We start from the raw sequence: 15062 nt of genomic DNA, 5'->3' as shown, positions 1-15062 counted from the left end.
TGTGCAGTCCCATTTGCAGCTTCACAGTTACAGCTATTTTTTAATAATTCTGAGTAACCTAAAATAGTGCCTTAATAATAGATTATTAAACACCTGTCTGGTGTAGCTTAGGGAGGTTTTTCTAGACTGGGAGTTTGCAGTGTATCCCTTTGATATTCAAATCAACAAATGATAGCCTTTTTATTCAAAACGTAAGTTCTTTTGATGGTTAGCTTGTTAAGAAATATTCAGCTCCAGTCTGACCTGATCTGGTTTCCCATGGAAAAGATCTGATGCTGTTTGAAGGTTCATAAATGTAATGCCAATGACAATTTGTTGTTGACGTTTTGCTGCCTCAGCCTTCAGATGCTCCTGGTTGATGTGCCGCTTTAGCTTCACCAAATAATGCTTGCAGGTAAATGATCTTCTGATTTATCAGATAGTTTCAAAGCAAAGAGTTCTCTTCTGTGGTCTGTAGTCATGGTTTTTCAGGCTTGGAGGGGTACTTTAAAAGGCACATCAAAGTTGACAGTTGAATCTTAAGGCAAGGAATGATGGGAGATGGGAGAATTGTGGGAATATTTTTAGTGAATAACATATTACCGAGTGTTTTGAAGACCTTCAAAGGTCTATCAAACCAGTTCCCCATAGCAGATTTATTTCCACCTTTTAAAAATATATGGGATACACAGGTTAACTCTCAGTTTCCTGGGTAAGCTGCTGAGCTATTGACATATATATGTTACATGCCAATGTTTTATACAATACATTTCTTGTTCAGGCATTCACTCACCTGCTTAAAAATTCCCCATAGCAAAACTTCAAGCACCAGTTAAATGAAGACACCAATCAAGCCTTTTCTTTGAATTAATTTAGCTATTGATTTACAAAAGCAGAATGAATAGATTGCAAAATAAGCAATCATATCACTCTATTAACTAGCAACTGTAATTCCTAGAACATTTATGTTTTGGTGTTTCCCTGTACCCCATCATTGCTTTCATTTCTTTTTTATAATTAGGATGTCAAAATTCCTGGTTTGTTTATTCTAAAATAAACAATTTTGCCTACCATCTAGGCAAAATCATCCCAATACCAAGTAAAATCATGGTATGTTATTGGAACCACTTACGATGACAAATGTTAGTTAGCAACTTTTGTGACATAGAGTTGACTTTATCTACTTCTAAAGGCTGAAGACAGAGGTGTTCTTACTCATCTCAGTAGGCTGAAGAAGCAAGCAGCTCTGTACACCTTGATAAATCTTGTCCATGCCAATTCCTTTTCTGTTAATAGAAATGTGAAAGTACCAAGATGCCACAAGTATCAAAATTCAGATGGATTTAGATCACTCAGGATTGGCGGGGTGATTCTGTCAGCTGGATGGGACAGGGGAAACTCAGCATAAAGTAAGAATTAGTCCTGAATAGTTGAATGCCAAAGGTGCAGATTAATGCAGAACCTTAATTTGCATTCACAGTCACATTCACAGGGTAGTTTGCACTTTCCCCTCTGGGGGCATTGGCCAACTGTGCAGGAGATCTGAAATGTGGTTGCTGATTCCTTCCATGAATTTCTCCACTTTAGACTGCAGATGGCTCCCAAAGCTATGATGCTTCATTATTTGGAACCAAATTCTTTCTGCATAAACATCTTCTGAAGCAATTGTATACTGCAGTAAAGTTCTGCATAGTACGTGATTGGTAGGTTTCCACACAACCATCTAAAGAGCACTGGTGTAATAAAATTTGGGCGGCGCTGTTTATGTACAAACATAGGAAGGCTGATGAAAGGTGGCTTAAACAAATGAATCATCCTCATTTTGAAAAAAAGTATTACAGTACCATGGTCTCCTTTATTTCCAATGTGGAAGCCCTTGCTCAAATTCTAGACAGGTAAATTTGCCTACACTTCTTCTGCCAATGATGTCAGATACAGCGAGATAGATGTCTCATATGCATTATATACTATGGATTGTAATCAGTGTGCTTATTCCTTTAATGATCTTGCAAGTGTGGCAGTAGCGGTGGTGGGCTTTGTGTCTGTTGTTCCCTGTACCTTCACAATCTGTTGGCTTTAGGGAAATATATCCATCTGACCATTTTGGTATTTTACAGCTGTGTTTGAGAAACGTGATGTTTGTTGTACTTACTGTTAAAATGTAAGAAAAACATACTTTAGAAAGAAAAAGGAATGTGGCCCAAAAGCTCCATGACAGCATTAGGCGTAGCCCCCATCTCACCTGAGATGCATAAAGTAAACTTTCTGCTCACAACAAGCTACAAATGGAGACCCTGAAGAGCAATACTGCAATAACTGATTATTGTCACTGGATTTCAAAATACAAAGCATAGCTTTGTGTAAGTGTAGCATCCTAAGGGGAATTGTGTTCTGTCTTTCTGCTGCTCCTGTAGGTAGTTATTGAGCTAATTGTTAGTGGCAAGTACAAAGCAGCAAGACCACCTGTGTGTGTTTTGTCACACTTACACTTTCTGCTTAAACAACCTTGCACCTGAGTTTCCCTAAGAAAGGCTACTGTGTTCATTTAAACGAAGCTGAATAATCCTAGCCATGCTATTGCACTCATGTCCTGCTTTTGGGCTTCCCATAGGCATCTTGTGGGCCATTGTGGGAACAGGGATGCTGGTCTTGATAGACACTTTCTCTAATCTAGCAGTGCTTCTTGTGTTCTCACTATTCGGTTTGTAAGGCATAGAGACCACAAATTGTGCTCTGGGTCTGCAGCAGAGAAATTAAATGAAATGTCATTGACTGCAGCTCACCTAACAATCAAGGAAGCAACTGGTGTCTCAGCAGGCGTATTTTCTAGAGCTTGGTGGTTCAAGGTCAATTCTGGACTTCCTTTCTCCCAGCTATTCGTTTTTCTTTCTTTGTTATACTGCGGCATTTGTGCATCCATTTAAACAGCTGGCAACTGTGTCAGCCCCTTTTCCTTATCACACCTGTCTAAACAGCAGAGAAGGGAACAAGGGGTCAGCACAACTCTGCGCTCCATGTGAAGGAATGTTGCACAAAAAGCTCTGCGCAAAGTAGTGTGTTGTCTTTTTGCTAGGACTGCTTTTGGCACTCTGGGATTTGTGCTAACATGCCGAACCAGCTGCATGGAATTCTCCCATCTGGATGAGTTCTAAAATTTAGTTACTCCTTGACAGAATCATAGAGGAAACCAGAGTTCCAGCTGGTATGAATTTCAAAATGTTCCTTAAAGACATAGTGTTACCAAATGATATTTATCAAAATCTAACCACTTCTAACACGACGTGTTCTAACCTGCACTGACCTTAGTTTATATTCTGTCTGTACTGGGTGCTATGGAGATGTGGAACTGTTCCCCACTCAAATCTGTTCAAGGATTTCTGGTACTCCGCCTGCCCTTTGAGAATGGTCAACCTTAAAGTCACACAAAGTTATTGTTAATCTGAAATTAAGTCAATGTTGATTGTCCTATTGTTGATCATCTGTTTACTAAAGTTGTAGCTTGCTGCCTGTCTCACCATTCTCCCCAGTCAGCATTTTGAAAGAACCAACGTCTGCGAGAGACAGATTCTTGAGTTAGCTTAGAGAGTCAAGTGTCTGCTGGGAGAGAGCATCTGACTATGAGAATAGAGTGTCACACTGTTAATGTGTTTCATACACTGTGAATTACTGTGGTGTGATGTACTGCTTTCACCTTTCTTACAGAATATTTTGGCTGCCCAGCCATCCCTCTTCTGTTTATAATCACACTAATTTAGGGAGATAGTTGGCAGAGTAAAGACAGGTAGGGAATGGCAAAAATCTAACTCATTCTTCATTAAATTTTATGACTGCAATCTCAAGTCTCCTTGAATGCCAAGTTTCCTGTATAATGTCACAGCCTTGAATGGAAGTGTCAATGGAAACTTCAGTTTAGAAATTTTTGGTCAGCTATCCTTGGCTGTTTTATTGTAACAATCCTGAAGTAAAGCTTTTGATATACGGCGCAAGAAGCCAAAGTTTTCTTAGAAGTAATTTTTAGTGTTCAAGTGACAGAGTTATATGAGATTCTAAGAATGAGATGTATGAATGGGAGACACTAAAAGTATATATACATCTCTCTTTACAAACCATATTATCCTATACAGAATATAGTATAGTATTCTTTTCGCGCCATGAGCATTTATATATTTCCTGTTTCATTCTTGATATGAAAGTTCAATAGCCAACACCTAAATATTATTTGCACCATGTTCTATTATTTGTTTCACTTCCTGTATGCTTGGTTCAGTATAAAAACAGGGAAAATAATGAAGTTGAGCCCAATTGGTGCACTAACATTCATTAAAGGGCTTTTGATCCAGCAGAGACATCCACTAACAGAAGAGGAAGGGAGGTGATTTTTTTTTTTTGCCAGTTTTGCTCTACACCACACAACTTTTCATACCACCTTCCACCTTGTTCTGTAGGGTCCCTCAACTCTCTGCCGCTTATTTTCAGTGTGGGCTGCAGTTTGGAAGGAGAACTGGAAAGAACTCCCTTGCCTCCTCTTCTGCTGTCAGACACCTCCTTCCATGAGTGCAAGGGTACAAGGTGGATTGCATCCTGTATAATATATGGAGGTTCTTGAGTTACTGGTCTCTCAACATAGAATCCAGGCATACTGGACACACCAGCTAGCAAACCTGCCTCCACAACAGATTATGTCAGCATTGCTGCACCCAAAATACTATATGAATCAAACGAAGAACAGAGACAAAGGGGAAGAATTAGAGACCACAGGAAGCAACTGAATAAGCTATTGACAAACCTCCTTTTGTCTTGGTTTCTGTATTTTTTAAAGAAACTTATTATGCAATGTGAAGTGTCTCCTGCTAGCTGTGAGGCCTAGAAACCTTTAAAAAAACCAGATGTTCAGGTTCTCAAGTATCAGTGGGAGTTAAGAGAGCCTTCGTGAGATGTTAGTTGACACAGTTAGTTAGTTAGTTAGTTAGTTAGTTAGTTAGTTAGTTAGTTAGTTAGTTTACTGCCCTTCATCCATAGATCTCAGGGCAGCCCACCACATAAAAGTGCAATATAAAAACACAAAATACATGATAAAAACAAGCCTCCCACCAGCCAACTGAACCTCCCTGGGAAGAGCATTCCAGTAACGGGAAGCCACTGCAGAAAAGGCCCATTCTTATGTTACCGCCCTCTGGACATCTTGTGGAGGACGCACACATTCAATAAAACAATTATAGAATACAGTCCCATTTTGATCCCAAGGTTTATTGTGACAGGTAAATCATACGTGCCTTGTGATAATATTAGATCTTTCATATACAGTGGTACCTCAGGTTACGTACTTAATTCATTCTGGAGGTCTGTTCTTAACCTGAAACTGTTCTTAACCTGAGGCACTATTTCTGGGTTAGCGGAGTCTGTAACCTGAAGTGTATGTAACCTGAGGTATCACTGTATACAACAAGGACTCTGGGGAAGACATACAAAGTACAAATCTTCATAACTAAATGTGACATTCTTAGCACATAGTGAGTAACTTTTTTGTGAAAAAAATGACTGCATTATCATGTGTTCAATTAGAAGTGTTTTAAATCAGGGGTGAGGAAGCTGTGGCTTTCCAGATGTCAGATGCCAGCGCTCATCCTTCTCAGCCAGCGTTGCCATGATGGGAGTTGTAGTCTGGCAACACCTAAAGTGCTTCAGGTTATCTACCCCTGTTTAAAAGAAATTTGATTAGAAGTTTTGTCCTATAAATCCTAGGGTACTTGTTTTTTCATTCTCCCTATGCACATTCTGGGTAGCCTACATAATCATTTTACCAATAAATGATGCCACCTTCTTTGTTTTAAATTCCGTAATACTTTGGGATTCACAAGACCACATCTATCTGTCTTAAAATGAACCTGATGGAAGTCACATAAGGTCTGGAGAATATATATTCCATATGATATATGCTTCCTTTGAGCAATGATCCATATTGTCTGTATTCTTCTGTTAGCAAACATGAATTCAGTAAATAATAATGATGACATCTCACAGCATTCAATGCACTTCTTTGTCTCTGTAATTCCCCCTCCCCCTTCCATAGTGGGCACATCTTCAAAATATGATTGTCATTATTAGGTTCTCTTAGTCATTAGCTTTCCTCTTAAAATCCTTTCCTTATCAGTCAGGACCTTCAGGGGCTGCTTTGTTCCTTTGCTATAAATTCTCTCCAACATCATCTGGTTTTGAAGTCTCCAAAACTGGAGGCTGTAATCTATTATGTCCATCACGTCCCTCCTTTTTATTGTGATGTCTTAAACATAAAACCAGTAATCCAGTGTAATAATATGGCCAGATTGCTGTCCATTATCACCATGGTTATAGGTCACTTTCATCTTTCTACCAGTTTTTCTTCCATCCTTACATGTTTTCAGAAATTTTATGGAGTTGGATTTTGTTGCGCTCACCCATCAGATCTCATATTTTTGTCTCCAGCTGGCATTTCTAACCTGTCTAGAGCCTTTGGTATTATTTCTCTTTTCTCATTTATGTTAATAACACTCTGCAACTTAGTGTGCTCTGTGGATTTCATTAGTATGCCGCTAATCCCATCTTCCATTGCATTAATGAAGATGTTAAACAAAATCAGACCTAGCATCAATCCCTACGGCACCCCACTAAACTCCTGTCCCAAGTTAATATGTTGGGATTTTTCATTTAAACTTCTCTTATTCCCCTGGCTAGTTAAAAAATGTTTATATCCATGCTGATTTAAATTATTTTCTTCAGTGATTGTATCATATACTATTAAAATCCAGAAGCTCTTGCATTTCCTCTACTCATTAGTTCCAGAATTATATCTTAACGTGCTGTCAAGTCTGACTAGCCTACTATTTTATTTCTAACACTGAATTCTTTATGCCTTAATGTAGTTGGTACTCCTCTTCTCAGTCTTCATTGTCTGTTTAAAAATTGGACACATTTATTTATTTGTTTAGACTGAAACTTTAATTAATGTTTATTTTCATTTGTATATCACTCAGATCCTTTAGGAGGAAATACACACAGCCCTAATTATGCTTTAAAACTTTAGACAGTTTATAGATTCTGCCTTAATTGGTTCTGTAGTGTTTAAAGTCAGGTTGCTTAGTAAGTGAATAGGATCAGTGGTCTTGCTTTTTTGAAATAATGACTTCTCACTGTTCTGTCATGTGTCACTATGTTTTGGCAGAGAAAGACTTGGTGCATCTCAGCTGAGCAACTTAAAGCACATTCCATGCAGATATATGTAACAGCACCTTGATGGCTTTTTTAAGGAACAGCGGCTTCTTAACAGGTGTTTAGGAGTGGAGAAACAGGGTGTGGGTGGTGGTATTTAATTCCTTCTGTTTTTCCATTACAACTCTCCAGCCCTCCACAGGAGTTCCATATAGGGACAAAAGCATGTTTGGAATCCTGCAAGGGAATAAAATGGCAGCCAGGTATGGTGGAAGATCACCCTGTCAACATGAAATAACTTATGGAATTCACTTTTGCAGTCCAGATCCACAAAGAATTGGATTGTTAGATGAATCAAAGTTTAATTGAGGAGTTACCCAGGGAGTAAGGTTGAATAGCATTAACGTGTATGACTGGAAGCCACACTGTGTCTTGAGTTTGGATCTGCTTTTGGAATGTTTACCTGTGCGCTGAGCATGTACCTCTTTGGATACTCACACTTGGTGCTGCATGTAGGTTGGGTTTCCTTTATGCAGCAGCCGGTTGTACCTCTGATAGAACAGATCTGTGCACTTACTGCTTTCCCAGGATCACCACATATCGCTATAACAATCAGCTCTGGTCACTCTTAATTCAGATTCGGGGATATTCATGTGAGTTAATTTAATTCATGAATTTTAACTGAAACACATATTTTTCATATCAAAAGAGGCTCAGATGATTGGGTCAATTCACATGTCACATGGTTTTGAGGACCAGGAGCACATTGCAGGATTGAACAATCTCTTGTGGGTCCCCCACTCCCATGCTCAGATTCCTTCCCTCTCTTTCTTGTTTAAGCAAACCAGCACTTGCCTGGTTCAAATGCAGTAACAATCTAGGAAGGGAAGGAATTGAAGCAGAGGAGAAGGGTCCTAACAGGCCATCAGCACTTTCCAGTTGAAAACATTTCATACAAACTGACCCACAGATGTGAATCAAAAATATTTAGTAGAAAACTAGTTTTTTATATTGCATGTCTAATGAAAAACAGTCTCCTTGTTTTCCAAATATAGGACTGTTTTGGCTATTTCACAGGGAGAGGAGAAATGATATTATTCAGTTCCTATATCATAAGTACAAAGCCTGCACGTCACATTCTGTGAATCTGTACATCTACCCCACAAAAGCAGAACAAAACACAATGGCAAAACGGATTCACACATTCTTAAATTATTGAACATGCACCAATTATTTAAGTAAAAACTTTCTGAAAACTCTGTTTGCCCTGGAAAGTTCAATAAAAGATTCCACATTACCAAATGCAATTTCATTGCCATTAGCTAAATACGAGGGACGTAGGAAGAAGGAATTATCATATATTAAATTAAAGGCTCACCACCTTAAAGCTGTAATCCCTTTAGAAAAGATAATTTCTATCTAACTTAATCAGCAAGAGGTCTTTATTGCCTGAAGTTTTAATTGATTTAAACCCTCTATAAGGTCAGAGGTACACATGGCTGACCAGAGGCGGCCAATTAACACATTGTCAGTTGTGCTTATTTACCTTGACTGAACTGTAATGTAGGGCTATTTTTTGGAGAGGGGGTAATCAGTACTGCTGAATCTTCTGTGAACTTTCACCTCTTAAAGGGCAGCAGTCATTCAGATAGCAGCGTGCAAGAACAAAGGTTTAGTTTATTGTATATTGCCCCCTTTTTATTTTAGAAACAGGTGAACCAGGCAAATGATATATATTGAATCATAGAATCATATTGTCATTTAATGCCTTGGTTACTTTCGTTTCAGTTTATTTATTTTTAAACACTGGTAGTGATGAGCCACTGTTAATAATGTAATTTTTTTTTAATCATATAGCCCAGTGTATATCAATGGGCTCTATTCCATTAAATCCAGCAAATACTATTTGCACTTAAATAGTCTTAGGTCTTTCCATGTGTTTTGCCATGATATTACTTGCCAAATCTACAGAAGCAACATCTTTATTTTAATACATTGCCTGTAAACCATAGTCTATGTGTGAACCAGGCAAATGTGTCAACAAGAAGCAAGGAGTATGAAACTTCCATTACTACTAATGACTAGGTCTTAAATGTGGTCCAAACCATGTAGAGCAGAGCTTTCCAAACTGTGTGTCGCGACACTTTGGTGTGCCAGCGTGTCGTGCAAACGCTCCCTGCGCTTCTCTCTCGAGGCTGGAGGGGTTGCTTTAACCTCTGGTTTGCTAGTAAAACTGAATTACTGTGCTGTGAAATGATACATGTCTAAAAAGTGTGTCATCAACATTGAAAAGTTTGGAAAGCTCTGATGTGGAGAGCTATGTTCATGGAATAAAAAGAGGCATGAGAAGAAAATGTTTTGCTGAAAAAGCATGTGTTGCACACAGGTGAGCAACATGAGTCTTTGTGGTTTGTTTCCATAGAGAATATGCTGGTGATACATTTGCTGGATATGAAATATTGGCCAAGCAGACCTCGTTAAGAAGGCTACTTGCCTTCACGTGTGGGCTACAGAGGAAAAGTTGAAAACCTAGCATTATTTATTAAGTTCTTTGGTGCAATATGTTCTGATAACTCCTTTTGTATGAAGTTCATCAGAAAGTTCTTTTTCACCCCCATAAAAACTGGGATTACCTCCTTGTCAACAGTGTTGTTTCGGATACCCAGTCCACTGTAGGCAGTTTGGCATACCCCAAGGGATGTGACTGTCCCAACATGGGAGGCAGTTGGGAACCCTTCCACCCAGCAGTGCCTCCACACGCAAGTCTTCATGGTTGAAAGATGCTTGTTGATTGGGTAACCCTGGCAGACTGGAGTCTCCATGCCAGTGTCCACCCAGAATATCTACTTGGACTGGTGAAATTAGGCAGGGAAGAGAAATGAGAAAACAACAACTATGGAAGTGTACTTTTGAGTTTATGGTCCCCAAAGCATCTCAAATGAGTTTGCTTCTGTTTGCTTCCTCCCAGACAGTCTGACCTGCCTCCCCCCCTCCCCTGCACTTTCCCCAGCTTTCTGTTCCCCCACAGTACCTTGCCCTGACCTCTAGTGCAGGTGGATGGAATAGATTGGTTAACTGGACTCAGCATGGATTGCCAGTTCTGGACTAAACCGGTAACTGAGGCACACTGTTTTTTTTCTGAATTAAAGCTTGGATCTTGCCTGTCTGAGGACACACTCCACAGTGCCCATGTGGAGGTACAGCAGCATTATATGACCCCAGAGGAGGTTGTCCATTGTGCCTTAGTGTGAGATGCTGCACTGGCCATGCCATTTTGATGGGGAGCGGGCATGCACTCTCAGAGAGACAGGGTGGAGACACCATCAAGCACAATTGGAATGTTCAGCTTATGAGGCAGAGAGGCAGGCTGCTGCCATTGGGTGCTGCTTGGAAGGAGGCATGTTGATATAAGTTCATTGATTGATTTATTGGTATACTCTGCCAGTTTCCCCAAGGCACACTAGAGCTCCCTAGTTGTGGTTTATCCCCCAAAAGGACCCTTCTGCCTTTTATGGGGAATGAACTTGTTCTAGTCTGTCTTCACCTGGCCAAAACAAAGCTAGGGAGGCAAATGTTGGCTTCCAGAGAGAACTTTTGAGACTGGACAGAGTTGGGTTTTCCTAAAGCCAGGCACTGGTTTAGCTTAGGCTGGATTCATGGGCAGTGAGCACTGGGCACATTTAAGGAACCTAGCAAAGCTTGAGGGATGTGGCTGTATGTAGCCAGCCATGATGTGTAAAGAATGAGAAAAGGGAATTGTTTTCATTAATTGTGAGGCTTACTCCCCTGAATAAGCCACCTCGCAAGAGCTCCAAGGCTTTTGCCAACTCTGGAAGGGTTAACAATGCTACCTTTAGACCAGCCTGACCTTGTCTGCTTGAAAAAAGTGTCAAAGCTGATAAATTTACTCATACAATTTGCATATATTTAAAATGAAGCTGTCTGTGGAGAACCGCTCCTGATCTCTGCCTTTCTCCCTGTAGCTCTGGGACTATTGGCAGGCTGAGCCACGTTGGCTGGGGAAGTTTCTAAATGGACATTGTCAGCTCTGAGAGAGAATAGTCCTTTATTTACTTTATGTCGTTTTGTGAGTGAAATGCTGCTTTTGCTTCCAGGAACGCTTCCGATTCAAGGCTAGGCAAATTTTAGCCTGGCGCCGTAGCCGGCTGTTAGCACTTTGTGTGTGCCCTGGCCCTTGAAGGGCAGCTATGAAAGTGTTACTTTACAGAGGCTTTCCTCTGCTGTCCACCTTAAAGGATATGTCAAAATGTGCAAAGCACCTACAAAACATATTGGCACTTGCAACAGCTAAATTGGAAAGCCAGCATGGTATAGGGTTGGAAACGCTGTAGACTGGGAAAATTCAAGTCTGCGCATCAGGCCACCGGCATCTTGAGACAGTCTCATGTTGCTTTGAGGTAGTCAACTAGACTGGTGTTTCCCAACCTTTGGTCTCCTGCTGTTTTCAGACTACAATTCCCATCATCTCTGACCACTGGTCCTGCTAGCTACAGATGTTGAGAGTCATAGTGCAAAAACAGCTGGAGACTCAAGGTTGGGAAACACTGGGCTAGACCTACTGGAGTGATCTAATATCACAGTGGAGATCACCTTGACCAGCTCAGGGAGGCTGCTGGGCAACAAGGTGGGCACCACACCAACAGCCTCCCTAACATAACCCAACCACAAATGTAGGCTCTGTAGGTGGAGCAATTTCCTAGTGCCAATGCAATTCTGGGCTGCATCAATAGGAGTATAGCATCTAGATCAAGGGACGTAATAGTGCCACTGTATTCTGCTCTGGTCAGACCTCACCTGGAGTACTGTGTCCAGTTCTGGGCACCACAGTTCAAGAAGGACACTGACAAACTGGAACGTGTCCAGAGGAGGGCAACCAAAATGGTCAAAGGCCTGGAAACAATGCCTTATGAGGAACGGCTAAGGGAGCTGGGCATGTTTAGCCTGAAGAAGAGGAGGTTAAGGGGTGATATGATAGCCATGTTCAAATATATAAAAGGATGTCACATAGAGGAGGGAGAAAGGTTGTTTTCTGCTGCTCCAGAGAAGCGGACACGGAGCAATGGATCCAAACTACAAGAAAGAAGATTCCACCTAAACATTAGGAAGAACTTCCTGACAGTAAGAGCTGTTCGACAGTGGAATTTGCTGCCAAGGAGTGTGGTGGAGTCTCCGTCTTTGGAGGTCTTTAAGCAGAGGCTTGACAACCATATGTCAGGAGTGCTCTGATGGTGTTTCCTGCTTGGCAGGGGGTTGGACTTGATGGCCCTTGTGGTCTCTTCCAACTCTATGATTCTATGATTCTATGATTCTAATAGAATTAATCGTGATGGATTATTGCAACATGTCTCCTCCACCACTTGAGTCTAGGCTGGTGCTGCACCCATGTAGGCAGAACAGGATCAAGTCAGCCCCTTCCCCAATTCTCCTACCCAGGTAAACCTTATCATCCCACCCTTCCTCAGTCATGCCACCTGCTGCCAGCCAATGGCATGACCATTTCTGGTGGGCACCCTTCATTCTGCCTCCCTCCCAGACACATTCTCCCAGGATGTGCCCACAAAGTTCCCTGAAGACAACCCCACTACACCTCTCACCCTCCCCTCCATCTTCACACTCGGGCAAAACCACTTCCTACCACCACCTTACCTCTCTATAGTCAACTCAACGAAGAGCAAACATAATATTCATCCTACTGAACTTGCTTGGTGGTTGCACGGATTGAAAGTGTTAGGGAAAACCATGTTGACTATTCTGGGCTCCTTAGAAGAAGGTATACATATATAGGTGAAATAAATAAATAGTGCATGTTTTGGAAACAACACCCCCTAGCGTCAATTTGTAACACCTGAGAAGCCATTTTGTAAAATGGCTGCTATGGGGAAACTAAAGTGAAATCTGAATTGGCCTTATACCTTATTCTGGGCTGTGTCCAGAACTGCAGCTCTGCTCCTTCAACAGACTATCGGTCAGACAATGCCATTTTCTTACCCAAACCACTGAGTTGTGTGCTTTTCTGTTACCTTTCACTTTGCCATCTTAGAATTTGTAAAGAGACAAAGTATTATTTCAGAAAGCAAGGAAGATATCTTGGAATCGGTGCCAAAAGTTTTGCCAGTTTTCTTCAAAGTGCTCTTAAGATTTGTTTACAACTTTGGGGGGGGGGGGCAACTATATGGGTTAATTTTACCAGAAGTATCCAGGAGACTTTTAAGACGGTGTTATCTTGGTACATATTTCAAAACACTGACAGATATTTTATCAGTAATTAGTATTCATATTATGTCTCAAACAATCTGTTCAAGAATAGGGGAAATGAACTGGTTGAACAGCTCTTTCAAACTGATAATTAATGTTCGGGGTGGGGGGTGCATTTAAAAAAGAGGTCAAACAGGAAGTTATTTTTTAGTGGAATAATGTAAATGACCTGCACTGGGGATTCGCCTTGTCTATTGAGTTAACTTTGGAAAAAAAACCTTCTTAAGAAATATATCACCCTTCCAAATAATTTCTTCCTGGATTCATTGCTCATCTTGTCAATATGCCACTTGATAGCTGGCTGGACTCCCTTGTTCAATGGCACATATTTTTAAATAGCACACATCCTCCCTCCCCACTCCCACACATACAAAGACCATTTGTTCTTTTTAACAAAAATATTAATTGCATTTCGTTCTCTTCCATTTTTTGGGATATATATAGCATGCAAAACAATATTTTAGACATCTTAAACAACTTAAAAATATAGTTGATGGGTGTCAGTTGATCTATTATATTTTCTCTTTCCCGCTGCCTCCCCCTCTTCAGCTGCTAATCATAGAATTTGATTGCCAAATAGTTTTAACATATTCTTCCAATAGCTACATGTGTGAGTCTTCTGTGAGACAGAGGCAGTTTTATAAGGACAGATTTGGAGTTGCATATGGGTTTGTCACATGGTTTGATTGCCATGTCTTTGAGGACATCAGGTTGTGGTTTTTTTAACACACACACACATTCTGCAAATAATTCCCCCAAAATAATTTATGCTAAGATAATTTGTATTATGATACAATTCCAAGTGCTGATCATGATCTTTATAGCCCATTATGGCTTGAGACCATAATTTCTGAAGGGCTCTATTACAAACGAACCTTCTGGCCATTAACGGAGGCCTTTACCTATTCTGTCTTCCCCTGGTGTCCATTTGCATGGGGGCATGGCGAAGGATTTTCTTGATAGCCATGTGCAGGGAGGCTCATTTTTATTGTTTAATGGGACTCTTACTCTATGACTGGGAGTTTGTGTTCAACAACAGGAGAACAAGCACCCTGAATTGAGTCTAGAAGTGAACTGGTAACCAGTAAAGATGGTGAAGGATCAGTGTAATGTAGCATTATAGCTTGGCTCTGGTGAAAGCCCTGGCAGCTGCATTCTGAAACAACAAATGTTTCTATACCGTTTTCAGAAGTAGCAATCTATGTAAATTACAATATATTAATCAAGCCTGGAGGTGGCCAAGGCATAAGTGACTGATGCCAGATCCAGTTTCTCCAGAAAAGGGTGTAGTTGGTATATAGGATAATAAAACAATGACAAAAACTCTAAGCTGTTATCATCGCTACCACAACATGGGCATCCAAGAGTTGGGCTATACTACAACTGCCTCAAGCCTGTCAGATAAGGCAGTAAAGGTAGAAAAATAAGTGAAATGTTATTTGTTTATACCTCAGTTCATATGAATATTGTGTGAATGGAATTTGCATAGCTCATTTAAATTAAATGCAAAGTAATGCTTAATCTTATGCAAATTTTGCAATATATGTGTATTAAAAGTACACAAATCACAGACAAATTAGCATTGCAAAACTTTTCAACCCTAAACACAACCAATGGCTCTT

At 40.4% G+C, this 15062-nt stretch overlaps 1 protein-coding gene across 3 annotated transcripts in view; it reads left to right on the top strand.

The window, feature by feature from the left end:
- The window catches only part of DPH6 (diphthamine biosynthesis 6), a 232469-nt gene that overhangs the window by 144896 nt on the left and 72511 nt on the right, over positions 1 to 15062 (top strand). The gene's annotated exons all lie outside the window — the stretch shown is intronic.

The sequence above is a fragment of the Podarcis muralis genome, chromosome 1 (assembly GCF_964188315.1).
Source record: "Podarcis muralis chromosome 1, rPodMur119.hap1.1, whole genome shotgun sequence".
Taxonomy (NCBI): domain Eukaryota; kingdom Metazoa; phylum Chordata; class Lepidosauria; order Squamata; family Lacertidae; genus Podarcis; species Podarcis muralis.
Note: the sequence above shows the minus strand (reverse complement) of the source record. Positions and strands in the feature narration are given on the sequence as shown.